Source organism: Ahaetulla prasina, chromosome 10 (assembly GCF_028640845.1).
Source record: "Ahaetulla prasina isolate Xishuangbanna chromosome 10, ASM2864084v1, whole genome shotgun sequence".
Lineage (NCBI taxonomy): Eukaryota > Metazoa > Chordata > Lepidosauria > Squamata > Colubridae > Ahaetulla > Ahaetulla prasina.
In genome coordinates, this window is record NC_080548.1 from 17,344,613 (window position 1) to 17,369,825 (window position 25,213).

At 42.4% G+C, this 25,213-nt stretch overlaps 1 long non-coding RNA gene across 2 annotated transcripts; it reads right to left on the minus strand.

The window, feature by feature from the left end:
- Nucleotides 1-1,450: 1,450 nt before the first annotated feature.
- Nucleotides 1,451-23,497, minus strand: LOC131204735 (uncharacterized). 2 transcript variants are annotated; one of them, XR_009156630.1, is made up of 3 exons: nt 23,355-23,497; nt 14,304-14,459; nt 1,451-2,162 (listed from the first exon to the last, which is right to left on the minus strand). It is a non-coding gene; the product is annotated as an uncharacterized LOC131204735 (long non-coding RNA). The 2 variants fall into 2 exon arrangements; XR_009156631.1 differs by having other exon boundaries at nt 14,304-14,462.
- Nucleotides 23,498-25,213: the final 1,716 nt, after the last annotated feature.

Sequence of the window (25,213 nt, forward strand, 5' to 3'; positions counted from 1 at the left end):
GGGAGGGCGGCAGAGACAGAGGGAGGGAGGGAGACAGAGAGAAATGTGGGTAGGGAGGAAGACAAAAGACACAGATCTTGTAAGCCTTTGTGTCTTCCTTCATTTGCTCTTCTCACTTCTAGCCTCAGGAATGCCAGTCATCTCCTATTTGAATCCTTATACAGTTTTTCCCTGCTCAACTACACAGCAGATTGAAAATGTATTTTCTTTGAAGTGCTGGAGGCAATTCATTGAGTCCACTACTTCCCACAGCTGCCACTACACATGATCGCAGAGGTGCCTCCAAGGTAGTTTTATCAACAGTCTTGCTTCTCTGCTCCTTGCTAGTTACTTATTGGTTCATTCCAGGCCAGACTCCTTCATCATGGCTAAGACCTAGTATGTTGCCATTGTCTGGACACATCGCTGTCTTTGTCCCTGGGATGGCAGGAGTAAGGTTTATGGATCTGGAGTAGGGAGAAACGGTAAAGGTAAAGGTTCCCCTCACACATATGTGCTAGTTCAGTGATGGCTAACCTTTTTGCAATCTCATGCCAAAAGCTGGGGAAGCATGGGGGGGGTCTCACACATGCATGACCACACCCATAATTCTATGCGCCCCCCTCCCCCCCGCACGTGCACTCCAGACCTTATACTTCTGTTTCCAGCCTCCAGAGGGCCTCCACGGAGTGAAGAAGGCCATTTTTGCCCTCCCCAGGCTCCTAGAAAGGCTCTGAAGCCTGGGGAGAGTGAAAAAAGGGCCTTCCGGTTCCACCAGAAGTTAGCAAATGTGTCATTTCCAGCCTCCGGAGGGCCTCCAGGGGGTGGGGAAGGCCGTTTTTGCCCTCCCAAGGCTCCTAGAAAGGTTCTGGAGCCTGGGGAGAGCAAAACACAGGCCTTGCCTGGAGGCCCTCCAGAGGCCAGAAACAACCTGTTTCCTGATTTCTGGTGGGCCCAGAAGGCCCGAAAATCAGTAGGTCGGCATGTGCATGCGTGCCAGAACTGAGCTCACGTGCCCACCAATATGGCTACACGTGCCACTTGTGGCACACGTGCCACAGTTTCGCCATCACAGTGCTAGTTGTTCCTGACTCTAGGGGGCGATGCTCATCGTTTCAAAGCCAAAGAGCCAGCACTGTCCAAAGACGTCTCCGTGGTCATGTGGCCGGCATGACTCAACACCAAAGGCGCACAGATCACTGTTACCTTCCCACCAAAGGTGGTCCCTATTTTTCTACTTGCATTTTTTACATGCTTTCAAACTGCTAGGTTGGCAGAAGCTGGGATAAGTAACGGGAGCTCACCCCATTAGGCAGCACTAGGGATTCGAACCACTGAACTGCCGACCTTTCAATCGACGAGCTCAGCATCTTAGCCACTAAGTCACCACGTCTCTTTTTGGTTAAGATTAGAGGCCAGGAAATCCAGAGAGATGTCCACTCTTAGCATGGAAACTCATTTGGTAAGTTTTATTTATTTATTTATTAAATTTTTATACCGCCCTTCTCCCGAAGGACTCAGGGCGGTTCACAGTCAAATAAAACAACAATGAATAAATACAGAATAAAATCAATAATTAAAAAACTTATTAAATATGGCCCCAAATTAAAATGCATTTAGAACAATAAAACCCACTTTAAAATTTAAAACCGAATAATAAAAACTTCTAAAAAGTCTATGCCAGTCCTGCGCGAATAAATAGATACGTCTTCAGCTCACAGCGGAAGGTCCGAAGGTCCGGCAGTTGACGAAGTCCTGGGGGAAGTTCGTTCCAGAGGGTGGGAGCCCCCACAGAGAAGGCCCTTCCCCTGGGGGCCGCCAGCCGACATTGCTTGGCTGACGGTACCCTGAGGAGTCCCTCTCTGTGAGAGCGCACGGGTCGGTGGGAGGCAAACGGTGGCAGTAGGTGGTCTCAGAAGTTTTGAGACGTTATTATCTCTCAGCTCAAACTACCCCATGGTCATTATGGGAATAAAGTAAAAAAGTGACCTAAAAGAACTCTGTCACCTTGAGCTCCTGGAGGGAAGCAGGGAATGTACAATATGGATGGATGCATGGATGGATATTTTTCTTCTCCGGTGTAATAATTTTCTTGCATGATCCAATCTGGGTCATTCACTGGGACCAGAGGTTTAGTCTTCCGAGCTTTCAGACTGGCGCTGGTGTGAGAAATGGAATTACTCCTGTAAAAAATATAGCCTAAGTTACTCCATATTGTACTCTTCCTATGACTTAAGTTAACCTGAGTTATTTTAGCCATGGAAGACACTTAACAAAGGGAAGTATGTATGACGCCTGTTCTGAGGAAACCAGCCATAAAATGATGTTTGAATCCTTTGAGTTGGGTCAGGCTGACCCAAGTGACATTAAGAAAAGGAAGAAACCATGTTCCACTTAATTGTTTCGGTAAAGGGCATAAGGGAAGTATATTCCCCAGGGGACTTTTCAGAGGAGGAAGATGGTGCTGAATAAGCAAAAATGTTATGTAACATCCGAAAAACAATGATAAGGGGGGGGGCATTTTAATTGCCTTGTTGATTGTTTGAAAATGTATTTAAACCATGTATTCGGAGCTGTCAGATGTTCTGCTTTTTATTGCTGATACAGTTCTACAGAGGAATTATTGAGCCTGTCATCTGCACCTCTATAACTGCCTGGTTTGGTTCTGCAACCCAACAATAAACTTAACCCAACAATAAACTTAAAGACTCAAGATCCATCCCACCACTAAAAGATTCTAACAACAAAGAATGCAATGACGAAACAGTCAAAGCAAACCTCTTCAACATTTTCTTTGGCTCAGTTTTTGTTAACTCCGATAACACATATCCAACATTCCACAAACGAACCAGCAATGACTATGATGATTTAACTCATATAGATTTCACAGAAGACAACGTTGGTAAAGCTCTTCACAACTTAAAACCATTGCTTTCTATTGGACCCGATGGACTATGTGCATATTCCTTAAAAAAACTTTCCATTAATATAGCTGAACCCCTAAGTATTATCTTTGATAAAGCTTTCACTACCAGTTCTCTTCCCAAACTTTGGTCACTAGCCACAGTCATCCCCATCTTCAAAAAAGGAGACCCCAGCTTAGTCGAAAACTACAGACCGATCTCCCTTTGCTGCGTCACCTGCAAAGTCATGGAATCTATCATCAACCAATCCATTACCTCACACTTAGAAACTAACAACCTACTCTCCAACAAACAATTTGGTTTCAGGAAAAAGTTATCATGTAACTTACAACTTCTCCACTGCAAAAACATATGGACTTCAAATCTAGATCAAGGCAAATCAATAGATGCAATCTACATAGACTTCTGCAAAGCTTTTGACTCAGTAGTACACGATAAACTTCTCCTTAAACTAACATCCTATGGCATCTCAGGACCCCTCCACAAATGGATATCTACTTTTCTGTCTAACAGACAACAAGTGGTCAAAATTGGCAATGCTTTATCAAATCCTGTTCCTGTCAAGAGTGGCGTTCCTCAAGGCAGCGTCCTTGGACCAACACTCTTTATTCTATACATTAATGATCTTTGTGACCATATCTCAAGTAATTGTGTTCTCTTTGCTGACGATGTCAAACTATTTAACACCACAGTCAACACTTCTTTCATTCAAAACGACCTTGACCATCTAACCGCTTGGTCTAAAAATTGGCAACTCCAAATTTCAACCAGCAAATGCTCAGTCTTACATATAGGAAAAAAGAACCCTAAAACTAAGTACATACTAGATGGACATTACCTTACAGACGACCCCCATCCCGTTAAAGACCTTGGAGTTTTCATGTCAAATGATCTAAGTGCCAAAGCCCACTGCAACTACATAGCAAAAAAAGCTCTAAGAGTTGTAAACCTAATTTTGTGTAGCTTCTTTTCCAAAAACACCACACTACTAACCAGAGCATATAAAACATTTGCTAGACCAATTCTAGAATACAGCTCACCTGTTTGGAACCCTCACCACATCTCTGACATCAATACAATTGAACGTGTCCAGAAATATTTTACAAGAAGAGTTCTCCATTCCTCTGAAAACAACAAAATACCTTATCCCACCAGACTTGAAATCCTAGGCTTAGAAAACTTGGAACTCCGTCGCCTTCGACAAGACCTAAGTTTAACTCACAGAATCATCTATTGTAATGTCCTTCCTGTCAAAGACTACTTCAGCTTTAATTGCAATAATACAAGGGCAACCAACAGATTTAAACTTAATGTAAACCGCTTTAATCTAGATTGCAGAAAATATGACTTCTGCAACAGAATCATCAGTGCTTGGAATACTTTACCTGACTCTGTGGTCTCTTCCCATAATCCTAAAAACTTTAACCAAAAACTTTCTACTGTTGACCTCACCCCATTCCTAAGAGGACCATAAGGGGTGTGCATAAGCACACAAACGTGCCTACCGTTCCGGTCCTATTGTTTTCTTTTCTTCTTCCTATATATGTTTATATGTGTATATACTATATAATCTTTTTGTATGATGTTGTGACAAAATAAATAAATAAATAAATAAAGACAGACACAGACTTCAGAGGATAATTAGAACTGCAGAAAAAACCATTACTATGAAACTGCCTTCCATTGAGGACCTGTATACTGTCAAAAAGAAGGCTGTAAAAGTATTTACAGACCCCTCACATCCTGGACATAAACTGTTTCAACTCCTACCCTCAAAATGACGCTATAGAGCACCACACCAGAACAATTAGGCACAAGAACAGTTTCTTCTTGAATGCCATCACTCTGCTAAACTAATAATTCCCTCAACACTGTCAAACTATTACTAAGTCTGCACTACTATTAATCTTCTCATCGTTCCCATCACCCATCTCCTTCCACTGTATGACTGTAACTTTGTTGCTTGTATCCTTACGATTTATATTGATATTGTTTCCTGATTGCTTATTTGTAGCCTATGACTATCATTAACTGTTGTACCTTATGATTCTTGATGAAGGTATCTTTTCTTTTATGTACACTGAGAGCATATGCACCAAGACAAATCCCTTGTGTGTCCAATCACACTTGGCCAATAGAAAATTATATTCTATTATGAGGTTTGCCTTTTTTTATATATCTCACAATTGGCGCCCATCCTCAGGGAACTTCTCTCTACCAATAATTTTCTTGAATGTGGAATTCCTCACGGGTGGAGGATGAGCCCAATGAGGTGGGATAAGGGAGAAGAATCAAAATTGCAAAAGAGCTCCTGTCCTAGGCCCAAATCTTTATATATGCTGCAAACGACATTTCCAAGAAAGGTTGGATGATACTGTAACATGAGGGTTTTTTTTCCTGAATGGCTGCCAGGAGACAAAACTTTGGAACTCTTGTATAGGTAACTATAGAAAAAGACTACCATAAATTCTTATTAGTCTAACCTTTACTGTAATCCAAAATGCAATTATTGCTACAGCTCCTCCATATTGTTTGTGACGTGACTGAAGTTTCACATACATTATACAAAGCTGGTATGTTTTAAAAGATGCTCAGGTTTTAGATCTTTTGAATCTTTGACATTGATAAGACTGGGCCTGAAATTCAATGTGCAGAAAAGTTAGGTTTTACGCTTAGGCAGCAAAAACCAAATGTATAGGTACATGGCTCGTGGCTCCCACATAACACCTCTCCTGCACAGACTGCACTGGCTGCCTGTGGCCTTCCAGGTGCGCTTCAAGGTTTTGGTAATGATCTTCAAAGCGCTCCATGGCATAGGGCCGGGTTACTTACGGGACCGTCTGCTGCCACCAATTGCCTCTCACCGACCCGTGCGCTCTCACAGAGAGGGACTCCTCAGGGTGCCGTCGGCCAGGCAGTGCCGACTGGCGACACCCAGGGGAAGGGCCTTTTCTGTGGGGGCTCCCACCCTCTGGAACGAGCTTCCCCCTGGACTTCGCCAACTTCCTGACCTTCGAACCTTCCGCCGCGAGCTTAAGACACATCTATTTATTTGCGCAGGACTGGACTAGAATTTTTAAATTTTAAATCTGGTTTTAATGGGGTTTTATTATTTATATTTCTATTTTTAAATATTTGGCCTATTTAATAAGTTTTTTAAATTAATGTTTTATTCTGTATATATTTATGTTTTATTTGGCTGTGAACCGCCCTGAGTCCCTAGGGAGATAGGGCGGTATAAAAGTACAAATAAATAAATAAATAAATAAATAAATAAATAAATAAATAAATAAATAAATAAATAAATAAATACAGAATAGCTGAAACCTGGCTCAGTAGCAGTAACTATGAAAGGGATCTTGGAATCCTAGTGGAACAATCGCTTAAATAGGAGCCAGCAGTGTGTGCAGCAACAGTCAAAACCACCAATGCAGTCCTAGGTTGCATTGTTTGCAGGATAGAATCAAAATCACATGAACTGTGCTTTATAAAGCCTTAGTAAGGCCACACTTGCAATATTGCATCCAGTTTTGGTCCCCACATTACAAAAAAGGTGTTGTGATTCTTGAAAGAGTACAGAGAAGAGCAACAAAGATGATTAAAGGCCTAGAGCCAGGATGGCGAACCTATGGCACGCATGCCACAGGTGGCACACACAGAGCAATGTCTGTGGGCACATGAGCTATCACCCTAGGTCAGTCCCACCACATATGTGCACGCGCCTCCCGCCAGCCAGCTGAATTTTGGGTCTCTGCCATGCATAGGGGGACGCGTGCGCATGCGTGGGGGTCTGGGGGCTGCGTGCGCATGCATGGGGTGGGGATCTGCGTGCACGTGCGCTGTGGGGTGGGGGGCGGCTTGTCCGCCGCGCCCCATTTTTTGTTCCAGGAGGCTTCAGGGAGGCCTCTTAGGCCCAAAATGGGGTGCGGGGGGGTCATGTGCACATGTGCAGGGGACAGGGAGTGCGGGGGGTCACGCACGCATGCGCAGGGGGCAGAGCGCACAGGGGTCATTGCATTATGGGTGTGGGCATGCACGCATGCGCTGTTGCACACGCACGTGCACTTTTGGCACCCGAGGAAAAAACAGTTTAGAGTCAGTGGTGGGTTGCTCCCGGTTCAGTCCGGTTCTATAGAACCGGTAGTAAAACTGGCGGGAGGCTCCGCCCTCCCACCACGACGTCATGATGGCTGATCTGCGCATGCGCAGAAGTGACTATCCTTACACAGTTCCCATTGCGAACCGGTAGTAAAGGTAAGCAGAACCCACCCCTGCCTAGAGTCCATTTGAAGAACGGTTGCAGGATTTGGGTGTGTCTAGTCTAGTGAAAAGTAGGATTGGGGTATATTTAATTGAATGGAAAAAATGGATTGATTATATACAAAATAGATATCAGATTAAGAGATATTAGACTGCCTTTGAATAATTAGGATGTCTTATTTTAGAATGTTATGGGGGAGGTTAGGAAATGAAAAGACTTGGATGAGGCTAATTGGGTTAGAAGGAAAAATCTTAGTCTATGATTGATTTATGTGTAATAATACCTTATGATTGACCCGGGAAGCCGGGGGTGGGTGGGAGATGGGGTGAGGGAGGGGGGAAGGGGGTTTTGAGGGGGGGAGGGGGGGAAAGGGGGAAAAATACATTGTAAGCCGCCCTGAGTCTTCGGAGAAGGGCGGGGTATAAATGTAAACAAAAAAAAAAAAAAAAAATTAGGACCGTAATAGCTCAGGCTGTAAGAAGCCTGTTATTAGAACACAGCAGCCTGCAATTACTGCAGGTTCAAGCCCGGCCCAAGGTTGACTCAGCCTTCCATCCTTTATAAGGTAGGTAAAATGAGGACCCAGATTGTTGGGGGGGCAATAAGTTGACTTTGTAAATATACAAATAGAATGAGACTATTGCCTTATACACTGTAAGCCACCCTGAGTCTTCGGAGAAGGGCGGGATATAAATGTAAATTTAAAAAAAAATGTTTGCTTGTTTTCTAAAACTTTTTCAATAAAAAAAAAAAGAAGGATTGGGGTGACATGATAGCAGCGTTCCAATATTTGAGTTGATGTCACAAAGGAAAGGTGGGGTTAACCTCTTCTCCAAAGGACCAGAAGGCAAAACAAGAAAGAATGAATGGAAACTAAGCAAGGAGAGAACTAACCTAGAAATAAGGAAAAAATTTCCAGACAGTGAAAACAACTGATCAGTGGAACAGCTTGCCTTCAGAAGTTATGGGTACTCCATCACTGGAGACTATTAAGAAGAGACCAGATAGTCGCTTGTCTGAAATGGTATAGGTCTCCTGCATGATCAGGGGGATGGATCAGAAGACCTTTCAAGGGTCTTTCCAACTGTTTTTATTCTGTTATTATTTTTTCTTGGAAGATGTCAGGTGGAAAAAGCTTGGTCAACAAACACACTTACATTGCTAATTTGGAGACATGTACAGTTAACCTAGAGAACGTAACTTGTGGTTTGATGTACAAGACAGAAAGCTATCATGTTATATTCACCATACAAATCAGGATTCTCAAAACTCCAAAATTGTAATTCCAGATATGGACTGTAGAAAGTTAGCACCCACCCCTCTGCTAGGAAAATGAGATATTTTAGGAAATATTAAAAGGGCAGAATATTTCCCCTAAAAGGGAGGCAGAAACTCAGCCCCCCTCTCACCTTTGTCAATGGGCCATTGAGGCCTTCTACATAACAAAGATCTACCTCCTTCAGGCAGAGCCATAATAGGAATACCAAAGCCCCTTTCATTACAGCATCACCCAGCAAGGCTCAACCAAGCCTGGGACTCAAAAGCACAGCCTACAAAGTTACCCCTGCATGGCCCCATGGGACCAATCAGAATACAAGCTCAAATTCAAAAGCCCAGAGAGGGTATAAAACCCAGGCACTCTCAGCATCTCTTGCCTTTTTGCCCCAGGACCTCAAACCATGTGGTCCCGTCCACCATTAAAAACCAACTTTCCAAGCCGTCTCCATGTTTCCAGTGTCTTTCTTCCCCACTTGGAACTGAACCAGTGGTGAAAAGTAAAATTTCTTACAAAATTTGTGGGGGTGGCTTGGTGTGGGTGGTAATGTGACTGGGTGGACGTGGCCAACTTTTTTTTTTTTTACTTTTAAAAGCATTTTTTCTACAACCTCTTAAGCCAAAAAATTGCTATTAAAAGGCTCCTCTGATGATCCCAGCTGAGCTGTATGATCATCAGAGGCTTTTTTTTTTTACTCTTAAAAGCAGTTTTTCTGCAGTTTTTCGGCAGAAGAAAAAATGCTTTTAAAAGTAAAAAAAAAAACCTTTGATGATCGCACTGCTCAGCTGGGCATGGTAGGGGGGCAAGGATTTTTGCTACCAATTCTCCGAACCACCAGCCACCAGGTTGTAGAAAAAATGCTTTTAAAAGGCTCCTCTGACGATCCCAGCTGAGCTGTATGATCATCAGAGGCTTTTTTTTTTACTCTTAAAAGCAGTTTTTCGGCAGAAGAAAAAATGCTTTTAAAAGTAAAAAAAAAAAACCTTTGATGATCGCACTTCTCAGCTGGGCATGGGGGGGGGCAAGGATTTTTGCTACCAATTCTCCGAACCACCCGCCGCCATCGCTACTGGATCGGGTGATCCGATCCGAACCGGGAGCACTTCATCCCTGAACTGAACCCAGATGGACATTCCTTCCAACAGGACAACAGTGATACAAAGTTTGATTGCAGAGTTAAACATAACAGGGGCTAAAAACAAGAACACAGACTCATTAATTCAGTTTCTTAGTTTAGCACATGGCACAAGCTTGGCCAGCATGTGTTAAACGGCAAGGCAAATGCATGAAAAATCTTTTAAGCTTTTGGCTTATTAACACCACTGCTCTGAAGATGTCAGCATGAGCTTCACTGCTTTGATTTTAAGTGACGGTTTGGTTGATTGATGCTTCTGGAGTTTTTGCCAACCCTGGACTAGCATTTCACAGCTACCTGATAAAGAATGGAAAGAAGTATTTAAACGTTTAGATGCTGACGAGCAATTCTCTAGTTCATTTACTACTGAGTTATATTGCTAACGTTCTGTTATCTCAGCAAACCTTTGAATGAAAGGACCTATAAATTGCTCCATGATGAAGTTCCTTGCCTGTAATTACAAAGAAACCTCAAAAACCAGGGGAATTGATGAGATCCACTTTATTTACTTGATTTGGGGAGGAAGAGAAGTTGATGCCAGAGAACTTCTTCAAAGTATACTTTCATATTTCAAGAGAATATTTGCAGCTCCGGGTTGAACTGTAGGGTCCTTGGTGTTCTCTGAGCTTGGTTGTTTTCTTTTTTCTTTTTTTAGATAGTTTTCTTCATTTTATATCACAACTGCGATCTTTACAGCGCTCCAGTATCAGTATATCTCCTAAGGTAAAGGTAAAGGTAAAGGTTCCCCTCACACATATGTGCTAGTCGTTCCCGACTCTAGGAGGCGGTGCTCATCTCCATTTCAAAGTTAAAGAGCCAGCACTGTCTGAAGACGTCTCCATGGTCACGTGGCTGGCATGACTAAACACCAAAGATGCACGGAATGCTGTTACCTTCCCACCAAAGGTGGTCCCTGTTTTTCTACTTGCATTTTTTACGTGCTTTCAAACTGCTAGGTTGGCAGAAGCTGGGACAAGTAACGGGAGCTCACCCCATTACGCGGCACTAGGGATCTGATCCGCTGAACCACCAACCTTTTTTTTTTATTGAAAAAGTTTTACAAAATTTTTTTCCCCCTTTCCCCTCCCCTTTCCCCTCCCCTCCCTTCCCAAACCCCCCTCCCCGCCAACCTTTTGATCGACAAACTCAGTGTCTTAGCCACTGAGTCACCCTGTCCTTTTATCTCCCAGGACATGCAATATGTACTTAGGAGTATATCTCCTAAGTACATAAATTATTTTTGTTATTCTTCCTTTCCTTTTGTGTACATATCTAATCTATACAATGCATCCATATTGCAATTACATACCTATATATATTACCCTTTATTGTCACATCTTAATTTACTTTTACATTCTTATTCTTTGTTTCTATTCTCTAACCAGTTATATACCATGTGTCCCAAATCAAATAGTATTCCGTTTCACCTCCTTTTATTTCCATTGTTAGCCTGTCCATCTCCACACATTCTAACATTTTTTTATCACCATTTCATCAGAGCGAGTACTATCGTTTTTCCAATATTGTGTGTAGATGATTTTAGCTGCTGTTATTATGTGTAATATGATATACTGAGTTTTTTTACTATAATTCCCCCTTAATATACCCAATAAGAATAATTCTGGTATTAGATCTATTTGTTGTTTAGTAATGTCCTCTAGCCAATTTCTTATCTTTTGACCAGTATTTCCTTGCATCTGGGCATAGCCACCACATGTGGTAATATGTTCCTTGCAAGCTTGGTTGCTTTTTTTTTTTTTTTTTTTTATTTTGTCACAACATCATACAAAAAGATTATATAGTATATAAACATATATATGAGTAAATATTAGGAGGTATAAGCATATATATATATAGGAAGAAGAAAAGAAAAACAATAGGACAGGAACGGTAGGCACGTTTGTGCACTTATGCACACCCCTTATGGTCCTCTTAGGAATGGGGTGAGGTCAATAGTAGAAAGTTTTTAGTTAAAGCTTTTAGGATTATGGGAAGAGACCACAGAGTCAGGTAAAGTGTTCCAAGCACTGATGATTCTGTTACAGAAGTCATATTTTCTGCAATCTAAATTAAAGCGGTTAACATTAAGTTTAAATCTATTGGTTGCTCTTGTATTATTGCAATTAAAGCTGAAGTAGTCTTTAACAGGAAGGACATTACAATAGATGATTCTGTGAGTTAAACTTAGGTCTTGTCGAAGGCAACGGAGTTCCAAGTTTTCTAAGCCTAGGATTTCAAGTCTGGTGGGATAAGGTATTTTGTTGTTTTCAGAGGAATGGAGAACTCTTCTTGTAAAATATTTCTGGACACGTTCAATTGTATTGATGTCAGAAATGTGGCGAGGGTTCCAAACAAGAACCTTTCTTACAGACATTTCATTACCCAACTAAGTAACATTATCAGCACTGATGTCTGCAAGAAACAGCCAAGCTCAGAGAACATTAAGAACCCCACTTTGTCTCTTACAATGGTTCCCAGCCATTATATTGTCACTGAATGCTGATAAGTCAACGATCTGGTCACTGAATAAGTTAACAACTATCTAGCTTTTGAGGACCACCATACAAGTCATTGGTCAGCAATGGTACATCTGTGTTCATGTGACTCCTACGGAAGGAATCCATGGGACACCCCCCCCATCAAATCAAATTAATTTATATTGTTAAATGCTGTTTCAAATGATTAAAAATCTTATGAGGTCCCCAAATTTCATACATGTTGATGTCAGTCTTAAATTTGGTGAAACTTTAGGCAAGAATACCAAAATCTCATCAGAAGGGATGACATCATCAAATTTTGACCACGGAAATGAAAATATTTCATCTTACGTTATTTTTATCCGCTACCAGAAATCATCTGCATTGGTCCACAGATCCATTGTTTTCAGATCAATGTTTATTAAAATCATTATTCAAGGTTATAGGAAAGAAAAATAATGTCCATGCATTCACATTTCAGTAAAATGTATATTGAGTTAAAATAATCAGTATGCCTGTAAAACTGGCAGTTCCTGGAGTCCTGAGGGGATTTGTTAATGAGAAACAAAACTTTCTGTCTCCACTTCATGTCACCCTTATATCTGAGACATTATTTTAAAAAATGCTTTCCCCCGCCAATTACAAATAAAGGTAATTATTTCAATGTATCTTTTAAAAAGCATCTTCCTCCAGAGTACACAGCTTTAAATGAGCTTCTAAATAGCCAAAAACTACATTAGAATAATTGAGAAATCCAACAATTGGGAAATGCAAAGGCTAGGGATAAATTCTAATTTGCACCGAACTCTAATTTACAGAATAACAGAATAACAGCATTGGAAGAAACTTTGAAGGTCTTCTAGTTACACACACACACACAGAGAGAGAGAGAGAGAGAGAAACACACACACACACAAGGCTCTCTGCTCAGGCAGGAAACTCTATATCATTTCCAATCTCTTTTTAAAAGCGCCTATGTTGAAGCACCCACAACTTCTGGAGAAAAGCTGTTCCACTAATTGTTCCCATTGTCTGGAAATTTCTCCTTAGTTCTAGGTTCCTTCTCTCCTTGATTAGTTTCCATCCACTGTTTCTTGTTCTGTCTCCTGGTGCTTTGGAAAATAAGTTGATCCTCTCTTCTTAGTGGCAGCTCCTCAAATATTGGAACAGTGCTATCGTGTCAATCTTAGTCCTTGGTTCTTCTTTTCATTAAACTAGACATACCCAACTCCTGCAACTGTTCTTCATAAGTTTCAGCCTCCAGTTGCCTGATCATCTTTGTTGCTCTTCTCTGAGCTCTTTCTAGAGTCTCCACATCTTTTTTTGTATTGTGGCAACCAAAACTGGATGCAAAATTCCATGTGTGATCTTACCAAGGTGTTATAAATTGGCATTCTCTCCCTCTCCCCCCCCCCCACCCATTAAGCTGGCTAAGCAAATACAGGTGAAACTCAAAAAAATAGAATATCATGCAAAAGTTCATTTATTTCAGTAATGCAACTTAAAAGGTGAAATTAATATGAGATAGACTCATTACATGCAAAGCGAAATAGTTCATGCCTTGATTTGTTATAATTTTGATGATTATGGCTGAACTTTTGCACAATATTCTAATTTTTTGAGTTTCACCTGTATAGGATAGTGCTGTTCAGTTAATCAAGGTAGATTTTCAAAATCCTCTTTATTCCACTGTTCGGAAGTAAAAAGTAAAAAAACTCTTTATTCTCTCCAAAAAGGAGAGGCATTCCTTCTGACCTTCCAAATATGTCTGACTCCTTCTTTCCTTCAAATACTGAGATGAAGATAACAAGACATTCACCAATCAGTGTCTTTTCCAGAAGGAAAAATGGCTCAGATATCAACTGGATATTTCCTCTCCTTCCATGCACTCATGTCTGTCAGTTTGAATATAGCCAAATAACCTACTTGGCTACATTCATCTTTTAACCCTGGCCCAGCTAGTGCCAAATGCCCACACTAACTCTACAGTGATCTAATGTGTTTGCCTGCGGTTCAAACGAGTTTTCCACTTCTCACTTTTCCACTAAGACATGCATAAGAATTCCCAACGATTTAAGCCCTCTATAGCAAGAACAGTGGTGGGTTGCTACCAGTTCGCCACGGATTGGGCGAACCGATAGCGGCGACAGAAGGCTCCACCTACCTGCCTGGACATTTCTGTGCATGCACAGAAGCATCGTGCGCAAGCGCACCCACAAACAAACCGGTAGCAACAGGTTTTGAAACTCACCCCTGTGCAAGAAGTACTTGGGTTCCCCTTTCCATCCAGGTAACTGTGCTCTTTTTCTGGAGACTCCATTCCATTCCTGTTCCCAGCACCTAGTTTTCCATCTCACCCAAGATGTAGTTAGCGTTTTTTTTACACAAACTGAACATTTTCATTAGGCTGCTTTTGAAAGAAAAGAAGGGGGGGAAAAGATCCAAAAGGAAATAAAAAGAAGTTCAAGTAGCTCAAGGGCTCATTCACTCAAAGTTCAAGAGATTGCCTGATTAACCAGGATGGAGGCAAAGAGCTGTGCGCCCGCCTCCATCTGCGCATTTCTCCTTTCCCCCCGGCAACCTGAACTGCTCGTGCAGCGTTCGGAGAGTAGCCAGCGATGACACATATGCAAAATGACAAATGAGTCGCGTGGCATTTCTTAGGGAAAAAGGGAGCTTTGGCCATGTCACATTAGACGATGAACGCATACTGAAGAAAGTCAACCTCGTGCCCCAGTATGAACCTTCTCACTCTCACATTTTAGGGGCTGGAGGTTAAGACGTTGAGTCAGCATTCCCAGTAACGCGCCCATCGAAAGCAGAACTCCGAGGCAGGTAGATTCCAGTGGTGGGATTCAGCCAGTTCTGGCTGGATTGCGCAAATCGGTAGAGGCGACTGAGGGAGGCTCCCCCCACCCGCCCGGATGTAATGCACGACTACTGCGCATGCACAGAAGGCCACGCGCATGCACAGGTGGCACGTGGACGCCCTCACATTTGCAAACCGGTAGGGAAGGTAAATGAATCTCACCCCTGGTAGATTCCTCAAAGAACATGTTTATTGGATGCATCATATTGGCACAGCTGATGAAAACCAACTCTACAAGTTTCTGCGGTTTTCACCTAATTAAAAGAGCAAAAGATTCCTCTTCCCAGATGTCACCGGTCACATTGTTCAATGAATATAGATGGCAGTCTGCTTGGTCCCTCCTCTCCTTCTTCAGCAGCCACCTGTTGAGATGACCTTGGTTCCCACAGGAAAACCTTTTGTTTTGACTGTTGCCTGGTCTTCCCCCCTCCCTTCCCCCTATCAGTTTTCATGGCAACTAAAGAGGCAGCAAAAGATGGCTTCAGCCAGGTTCATTTCAGAGTTGACACTTTGGATGGCCACTGATCTAAGTGCCTTCAAGGAGCTTCCCTCGAACCTTTAAAATTTAGTCAAATGGATGAAATAAGAGCACCACTACAACATCTGTGTGAGAAGCTGTTCGTTCCTTATGCGCTTGCATTATTTTCCCCCACTATCCAAGTGCAACCCCCCCCTTTCCCACAAATATTCAATTTCCACACTCTCAAATGGTTTAAGGCAGGGGTCTCCAACCTTGGCAACTTTATGACTCGTGGACTTCAACTCCCAGAATTCCTCAGCCAGCTTTGCTTCTGGGAGTTTCTGGGAATTCTGGGAGTTGAAGTCCACGAGTCATAAAGTTGTCAAGGTTGGAGACCCTCGTTTAAGGAGCCTGCAATAGATTACAGGTAATCCTTGACTTACAGTCAGAATTGGGACAGGAATTTCTGTTGCTAAGCAAGACGGTTATGAGAATCATGGCCGACGTCTATTTCTATATCGATATCTCTACAGGTAGCCCTCAACTTACAGCAATTCACTTAGTGACCCGTTCGAAGTTACAACAGCACTGAAACAAGTAATGACCATTTTTCACACTCATGATCATTGCAGCATCCCCATGGTCACGGGATTTACATTTGGATGCTTGACAGCTGACTCATATTTATAGCAGTTGTAGTGTCCGGAGGGCATGGGATCACCTTTTGCAAACTTCCGACAAGGAAAACCAGTGGGGAAACCAGATTCAATTAACAACCGTGTTACTAATTTAACAACTGCAGTGATTCACTTAACAAATGTGGCAAGAAAAGTCATAAAATGGGGCAAAACTCACCTAACAAATTTCTCATTTAGCAACATAGATTTTGGGCTCAGTTGTGGTCGTAAGATGAGGGATAGGTAGATGATAGATAGGTAGATAGGTAGGTAGGTAGGTAGGTAGGTAGGTAGGTAGGTAGGTAAGTAGGTAGGTAGGTAGGTAGATAGATAGATAGACAGACAGACAGACAGACAGACAGACAGAGACAGACAGAGATAGAGATAGAGATAGAGAGACAGAGACAGAGACAGAGACAGAGACAGAGAGACAGAGAGAGAGAGAGAAAGACAGAGAGAGAGAGAGACAGAGACAGAGACAGAGAGAGAAATAGAGAGAGACAGTTAGAAAGAGATAGAAAGAGACACAGAGAGAGATATAGAGATAGAGATAGAGATAGAGATAGATAGAGATAGAGACAGACAGAGACAGAGACAGAGACAGACAGACAGACAGACAGAGGCAGAGGCAGAGATAGAGACAGACAGAGACAGAGGTAGAGACAGGCAGGCAGACAGACAGAGACAGAGACAGAGACAGAGACAGACAGACAGAGACAGAGGTAGAGACAGGCAGGCAGACAGACAGAAACAGAGACAGACAGAGACAGACAGACTGACAGACAGACAGAGATAGAAACAGACAGGCAGACAGAGAGAGAGAGAGAGAGACAGACAGACAGACAGACAGACAGAAAATAGAGATAGAGATAGACAGACAGAGACAGAGACAGAGACAGCGACAGAGATAGACATAGAGATAGAAATAGAAATAGAAATAGAAATAGAAATAGAAATAGATATCTCATATCTACCTAGCCATCTATTCATCCATTGCATGAACCCACTCAGTGCTTTTAATTAAATATATATGGAATGGCAATTTATTCCTCCTAGGCGAAACCTGCTGCAGTGATTAATTACCTTTTTCTTTTTTAAAAAATGTGAAGGAAACGGGGAGACAGGGACTTCCATTTTTAAAGTCCTTGAATCAATTGATCTTTCCCTGAATCAGACCTAATCTATTTTTAATGTCATTGATTCCAAATGTAGCTCTGTCCCTTTCCTAACGAACCCTGATATCCTACCACTTTTAACTGCCTGAATCAATTAGGACGGGTCCTTCATAAATTTCTTCCTCTGGGGGCAGCTGTCTGTCTTGTCTGATTGTTTCCTAGGAAGCATCTCTTCTCCTCCTCCCCCAAGGTCACTCGCACATTCCATCTGCATGCTATGGGTAAACTTTGGCAATAAAAAGGTGTAAGATTGCAGAAAATATGGCTTCAGCAACAGAGTGGTCAATGCCTGGAATGCACTACCTGACTTGTAGTTTCTTCCCCAAACCCCCACAACTTTAAGCTTAAACTGTCTACTGTTGACCTCACCCCATTCCTAAGAGGTCTGTAAGGGCCGTGCCTACCATCCCTGTCCTAATATTCCTTTTCTACTTACTCTTTTCACGTATCCAAATGATGTTTATACTTTTACCTGTTATCTTATATATGATTGACAAATAAAATAAATAAATAAAATAAAATAAATAAGATGGGCTTAGTATTTTTTTCCCCTCCTGCCGCATTGGTGTCAGAGAATTCAGTTCTTACACTATTTTAGCACCAGTACTAAACTAGTCAACAAAGCTGCATACTGCCCAAAAAAGTATTCCTTTTTTTTTTTAACCGCTTCTAGAGCGCCTCTGAGTTTTCCACTTTTTGAAGCAGGAAAAGCTGAAAAGCAAAAAAAAAAAAAAACACGTAAAACAACATTAATGCAAAAAGGGAAGCAGAAGCAAAACATGTAGACTTGTCCTACTTTTTAAAAAATCCTGGGGAGGGGGGGGTGAGGAAGGAGAATTTGGTATGTGGGACTTCCCTGTAGGAAGTTAGCACCCACCCCCCTCCTAGGAAAATTAGATATTTTAGGAAATATTAAAAGGGCAGAATATTTCCTCTAAAAGGGAGGCAGAAACTCAGCCCTCTCTTTTGTCAATGGGCCATTCAGACCTGGGCCAGTCTATTCTACAAAACAAAGATCTACCTCCTTCAGGCAGAGCCATAGTAAGAATTGCCCAAAGCCCTTTCATTACATCATCACCCAGCAAGATTCAACCAAACTTAACATACAGACAACCTAAAAAGCTAGCTATGTCTTCTGACAGCAACCAATCAGGATACTCTTCCTGGGCCACAGGAAGTTCAAAGCCAGAGAGGTATAAAACCCAGGGACTCTCAGCATCTCTTTCCTTTTTGCCCCTTTTGTCCAATTAGCCACCATGTTTCCAGTGTCTTTCTCCACACTTACAACTGAACCCAGATGGACATTTCTTCCGACACCCCCATGCACCAAATGGCCCCACCCACTCTACAATCACCTTCTTCCTTACAAATCCTCAAGACCTATGAGAGCCTTTGATATCTGATTTTTAAGCCTGGAATCACAACAGCTAGCTCTCTCTCTCTCTCTCTCACTCTCACTCTCTCTCTCTCTCTCACTCTCTTGCTCGCTCTCTCGCTCTCTCTCCCCCACGCGCACACACAAATCCTTTGATATCTGATTATAGACTAGTCTGAGTAAATTATTCCACTGCAGAACAAAAAAGGTATTCTGTAAATCAATACATAATAATGAAGGCCGTAATTCCTATCTTGTCTGTCAACTCACCTATAAATCTTTGATTATTATTTTTTTTAATTTTTAAAGGGAGACTGGGGGAAGGAGGAAAGAAATCGCAGCCAATGAATGTTAGATAACTGCCGTTCGGATGAATTAGCCTGTTTCACATCAAGAGTTTCCACCTCCCCTATATATTACAAAAGCACTGGTAAACGGTTCCCTGCTCTGCTTACACCCAGCAGAGACATTTGCTTGATTTAATACAGGAAGAAGAGTGAAGGGAGAGGGGGAACACAAAATTAGAAAAGTCTAGATATGTGCGGAGAGGGTGAAAGCAAATATTTCAAATACATTCTCTTTTTTTTTATTAAGTCGGAGTTTTTACCGAAGCATAAAGTAGAAGGGAGGACAACTAAGCCAGTGGTAGGATCCCGCCGGTTTAACAACTGGTTCGGTGATCGCACGCTTGCGCAGTTTTACGAAAACTTATTTTCTGGGTTACTGCTGGGGAGTAACACAGCTGAGGCCCGGCAATCCACTCTGCCACGCAAATCAACTGAGAAGATATAGGTCACTAAAGCGCAGGGGCAGGCAGGCGGGCCCACCTGATCGTCGGAGCAAATCAGTTCATTCCCAGCTGATCATCAGAGTTACCGGTTCACACGAACTGGTCTGAACCAGTAGAATCCCATCCCTGTATTAAGCTCCCCCCACAAACGTTGCAAATTTAAAATTCTTGGGATTCCGCATCATTGACCATGCTAGTTGTGGCTACTGGGAGATGCAATTCAGCCGCAATCAGATCAGTGTTTATCAGTCTCAGCAACTGTAAGACCTGAGAAATTCTGGGACTTGAAGGCCACACATCTTAAACTTGCTGAGATTGATAGAGGGGAAGGAAGGAAGGAAAGGAAAGGAAAATCAACAATGGACTTTTGGTAGGACTACTGGTTCTGGACAGCAAACATCCAGACTGGATGATGCCCTCTCAAAGAGGCCTTGCTCCAAATCTCACCTTGTCACCTTTATTTGTTCAACCTTCTTCTTGGACAGAGTATTTCAATTTGAATGACAAACCTTCTTCTTCAACTGGGAAGTCCAAGATTAAATGTTTTGAAGCATCTTTCTAGAAAACTTCAGATATTAGCTGTTTTCCTAGATAGATAGATAGATAGATAGATAGATAGATAGATAGATAGATAGATAGATAGATAGATAGATAGATAGATAGATAGATAGATAGATAGATAGATAGATAGATAGATAGATAGATAGATTGTGATAGGGCATTTGATGGGGACTTGGCCAAGATTACCTTTGGGTAAAATGCTGTATTTTTTTTTCAAACTTGCTATCTTTGGGGTCTGAAAAACTGTTAACTGTCATCAAGCTAAGCCAGTTTTATGGTTGCTTAACAAGGTCATCAGCAAAGGCTACTACATGCTCATCCTGGTCAGTTTTAACCAGTGGTGGGATTCAGCCAGTTCGCACCACTTCGGGAGAACTGGTTGTTAACTTTCTGAGCAGTTTGGTGAACTGGTTGTTGGAAGAAATCATTAGGGCAGAGAACCGGTTGTTAAATTATTTGAATCCCACCATTGGTTTTAACCCTGCTTTCTGTGACTCTGCAGAAACAAAGCCTATTAGATCAGTATATAATTCAATGCAGTGTGCAAATTCAGAAACCGGGTTATCTCAATAATTGGAGGGTATGTTGTGTGAACCCAACTCTGGTGTTCCAGCATACCATCCCTTCCCCTTTTATTGGACCAAACCTGTATTTCCAGGTGTGTAAGGCTTGTTGTGAATATGAAGAATGCCTTAAAGCAGCGGTCTCCAACCTTAGCAACTTTAAGACTTGTGGACTTCAACTCCCAGAATTCCTCAGCCAGCTTTGCTGGCTGAGGGATTCTGGGAGTTGAAGTCCACAAGTCTTAAAGTTGCCAAGGTTGGAGACCCCTGCCTTAATGGAAAGATGCATTATCAAGGCGACAATTAGATAATTGAGCCTTAACCCCAGGACCTGAAAGTGGATTATGAGAAACGCTTCAGACAGCCCACCCTTGAATTCACATGAAGAAAACTGTGGGTGCCCCAACGCTGGAGGTTTTTAAGAAAAGATTGGAACTGCCCAAAGAATTAAGAATATAGAAGCACAAAATGATATAGCTCTCCTTAGTAGAAACGGCTGAGCAAATGCAAACATACTTTTCAAGTCTTTGAAGTTACAACTGCCAAAACACCTTAGGGAGATATTTACCCAAGCCAGATCCCAACAGCTTGACACAATGGTCAGATAAGGGAGATTCCATTCTATACCCTACAATGAACATCTCTGCATTTGTGAAGCGGCAGAGGTAGAAGACCTGGCTCACATCCTATTTGACTGTTGCTTGTATAAGGGGGTGAGAGACAGGTACTTTGGTCCATATACCAAACGAAGGATCCAATGGGATCCCCACCTCAAAACAACTCACTTTATGTGCGGCCAGAACCTGAAAATAACATTTAACACAGGAAAATGGTTCGGTTGAGATCTACCTACGTGGGACTGATTGGGGTAGATTGCAAGGGTGACAACAAAATATAATTTTGTGCCATTTTACTCTATTTTATATATCTATGTATCAAATTATATTGTATCTAATCCTATAACTATTGTATTTTATCCTACTTTTGTTTTAAGCTGTTTGTATAAGATTTTAATGGTGATATGTGTTTGCACCTTGTGCTTTGATATGACCTGTAGGCTAATCAATAAAGCTAACTAACTTACACTGTCAAGAAGAGATGGGACAACCATTTGTCTGAAATCAAATATAGCGTTCCTGCTTGAGCAGGGGGTTGACTAGAAAACCTCCAAAGCCCCTCCTAACTGTGTTATTCTGTTATTATTCTGTTAAAATTCCTTCTGTACCGGAGACAAATTCCTTGAATCTAATCACACTTGGCCAAATAAAGCATTGCATTGCATTCACTTCAGTTCAATTCAATGAAAGTAAATAAGGGGAGTACATTCAGGCCTAAAAGACTCTCTTCCTAGAGCTGTTCTAATACAGGTAATCCTCAATTTACAACCACAATTGAGCCCAGAATTTCTGTTGCTAAGTGGCCAAATTTGTTAAGTGGGTTTTGTCCCATTTTACAATTTTTCTGGCCACATTTGTTAAGTGAATCACTGTAGCTGTTAAATAAGTAACAGGGCTGTTAATCTGGCTTCCCTGTTGACTTTACTTGTCAAGACGGTCACAGAAGATGATCACATGACACAAACTCCTGGACCAGGAGTCAGCAACCTGCGGCTCTGGAGCCGCATGTGGCTCTTTCATCCCTCTGTTGTGGCTCCGTCACCAGTCAGCTCCACAATTGATAGGGCTTTCAGTTAGGATAGGTAGAGGAAAAAGGATGCTGCACTAGGAGGAGACCATGATAGGGGAACCGGACTTCCGGTTGGCTCCAGAAATGAGCGGGGGGGCTTCCGGTTAGGGCCTTTGTGGCTCTTTGAATGTTTAAGGTTTTTTTTTTGTTTTTTTTTGTTTTTTTTGTTTACATTTATATCCCGCCCTTCTCCGAAGACTCAGGGCGGCTTACAATGTATAAGGCAATAGTCTCATTCTATTTGTATATTTTGCCAACCTCTGCCCCGGTTGCCGACCTCTGCCCAGGACACTGTAAGCATCCTAAATAGGAGTCAGTTGCTGAACGCCTGAATGTAAATTGAGTGATCATGGGGATGCTGCAGCAGTCATAAGTGTAAAAAATGGTCCTAAGTGACATTTTTCGGTAACGTTGTAACTTCGAATGGTCACTAAATGAACTGTTGTAAGTCAAGAACTACCTGTAAAAGTAGTTTTAGGTCTACCGATTCTTAGTCTGCTCTACCTTATAGGGCTGACAGAGCTGCAACTTCTAAAATACGCCAGTACAAGCAGTCTCGACACAGCTGGGAGTAGCGGCGTCCTGGAGGCAGCTACTACCACCTCCTGAGAGCCAATTATTAAATTTTCTGGAATTTTGCGAGCCTGCCGAGAGCTGAGCCGAGCCACAATGCCTGGCACGCCGATCAGCTGTTTGGTGGCTAGCAGCGCAGCAGCGGCAATTGAGCCGAGAGCATCGATGAGGACTGGAGGCCCTGTTTGGAAGGTACCAGGTTGGGGAAAGCTTTTCTCTGGAATAAAACATCTCAACTGATTCAGTAATTCTAAATCAAATGCGGATGTTCCCTGGAGCTGCTTGCTCTTCTGGTGAAAGGCTGCTAGCCCAGAGTTCATTTAGCCTCACAATTCACGTTGATTGATTGATTTTCTTTTCTGTGCTGCTGTGCATTTCCACCACTTTCCCTCCTCTTTACTTTCCTCGTCTTACTCAAAAAAAGGCACACCAGGAAGGGCAGATCCCACCGTAGGAAGGGGACACACACATACACACATATACACATACACAAACACACACACACACAACCCCGGTGGTTTCTCCCTCCCGTTTAGCAGGCAAGCTCTGTTTCAGAGCTCCATCAAAACAAACCTTTGGCAGGAAGGTATTTCAAGAATGCAACCAGCTCACGACCCTCCTCAGCAGATTATTCCTGCCATCCTCAGAAACTGGTCTGGCTGGAAATTATTTTTACTACCTTGCTTTCCGATTAATCCTTTCTCTGGCTCTGCCCTTCTAGTGCCTCAGTGCTCAGAAGCGCACTTGCTTTTCCTTCCAAACAGCCCCACCTTTTATTTCCCAACGCAGTTTTTATCTCCGTTGTAAATCAGACAGCTGCAAGGATAAACAGTTGGGAGTTTATGCTAATAGGGTTCTGATGATAATCAACCGTTCTCTGGCGGCAACCGAAATGGAAGGGCAGGAATCTCTACTGTTCCAGCCCTGCCCTTTGAGAAGCCACATCTACCTCCTTAGAAGACCTTAATGATGCCTCCAAGTAGATTCCATAACCAGGTCTCCTGAGACTTCTCGCTTTTCTGCTAAATACTATTTGATGGTAACGTTCCGGCTAAAAATGCAATCGTACCACACAAACAACTCCAGATATGAAAGAAAACACTAATAAAAATCTCATCATCGCCGCAGATCAGGAAGGATAATTTCCACGGTACCTGTGGAATTGATGACGCACAGAGAGACATGTGTCCTCCAGAGCAAAGCACCACTTCATAAAGCCGCAACTTCCCTATTGCTTTGTTGGAAGAAAAATCCATCTGGTTCAGTTCCAAGTGGGGGAGAAAGACACTGAAAACATGCAGGCTGATTGGAAAGATGGTTTATGGATGGAGTTTTGAGGTCCTGGGCAGCTGACCACATGGAATGTAGAGTGAGAGTTAGTTATACCTTCTCTTGGGTCTTGCCCTTGAGCTTCCTGTTCCTGTGGCAAGTGCATGTATTCTATTGGTTGCTGTAGGGATCATAGCTAACCTTTTAGGTTATCTGAGTTATATTTGATTGAAGCCTGGACTCTCTGAGATGATGTAATGAGGAGGTTTGTGTCCTGGAAGGGTGTTGGGCCATTCCTGTTGTGTCTTAATGATTTTAAAGGTTTGGATCTTGAGTGAGGGCTAATCCCATCAACCTGAGGCTGAAGGTCTTTTGTCTTGTAGATAGGCTGGCCCAGTTCTGCAGGGGCTATTAAGAAAAGTGGGGGCTGCTTTCCAAGAGCATGTTTCTCCTTTAGGGAAATACAATATTCTGCCTTTTTAATATTTCTCAAAACATTTCATTCTTCTAGGAGAGGGGTGGGTGGGTGCTAACTTTCTACAGCTTCTACTAGTGAAGCAGCCATCTTGTTCTTCAGAAGAGCCTCCTCCAGTTTAACCTAATGTACAATACATGTCCAATTCCGGCACAGAAGTGTCTCATGGAGAATGAAGTTGCCAGAGGAGACATTAAGGAGGCATTTCCATTTTGGAAGTAGCAACAGCTGACTTAAAAGGACAGCAGGGAGTTTCAGAAGGAAACTTGTAGTCTTGTGATCTGAGAAAGGGATACATTCAGGGATGAAATGCTACCGATTCAGACCGGTTTTGGAGAACCGGTAGTAATAAAAGCTACCAGTTCGGGTGATCCAGTAGTAAAAAAATGCTACCGTTTAAGACGAACTGGTATTTCCGATGATCAGCTGTGCCGCCCGATTTATATTCTCTAGAAAGCAGGAAATTCTGCTTTCTAGTAAATATAAATTGTGCGGCACAGCTCTTCCCCCCACCCCGTTCTACTTACCTTCTTAAGCCTCCTTTTTCAGCACTGCACGGTAGTTTGGTGTGCACTACGCATGCGCGAGTGCAGCAAACCGGTAGCAGACTTCAGAGCATTTCACCGCAGGATACATCTTGTCTTCTATAGGCCATAGGACAGAGGTTTCCAACCTTGGCAACTTTTAA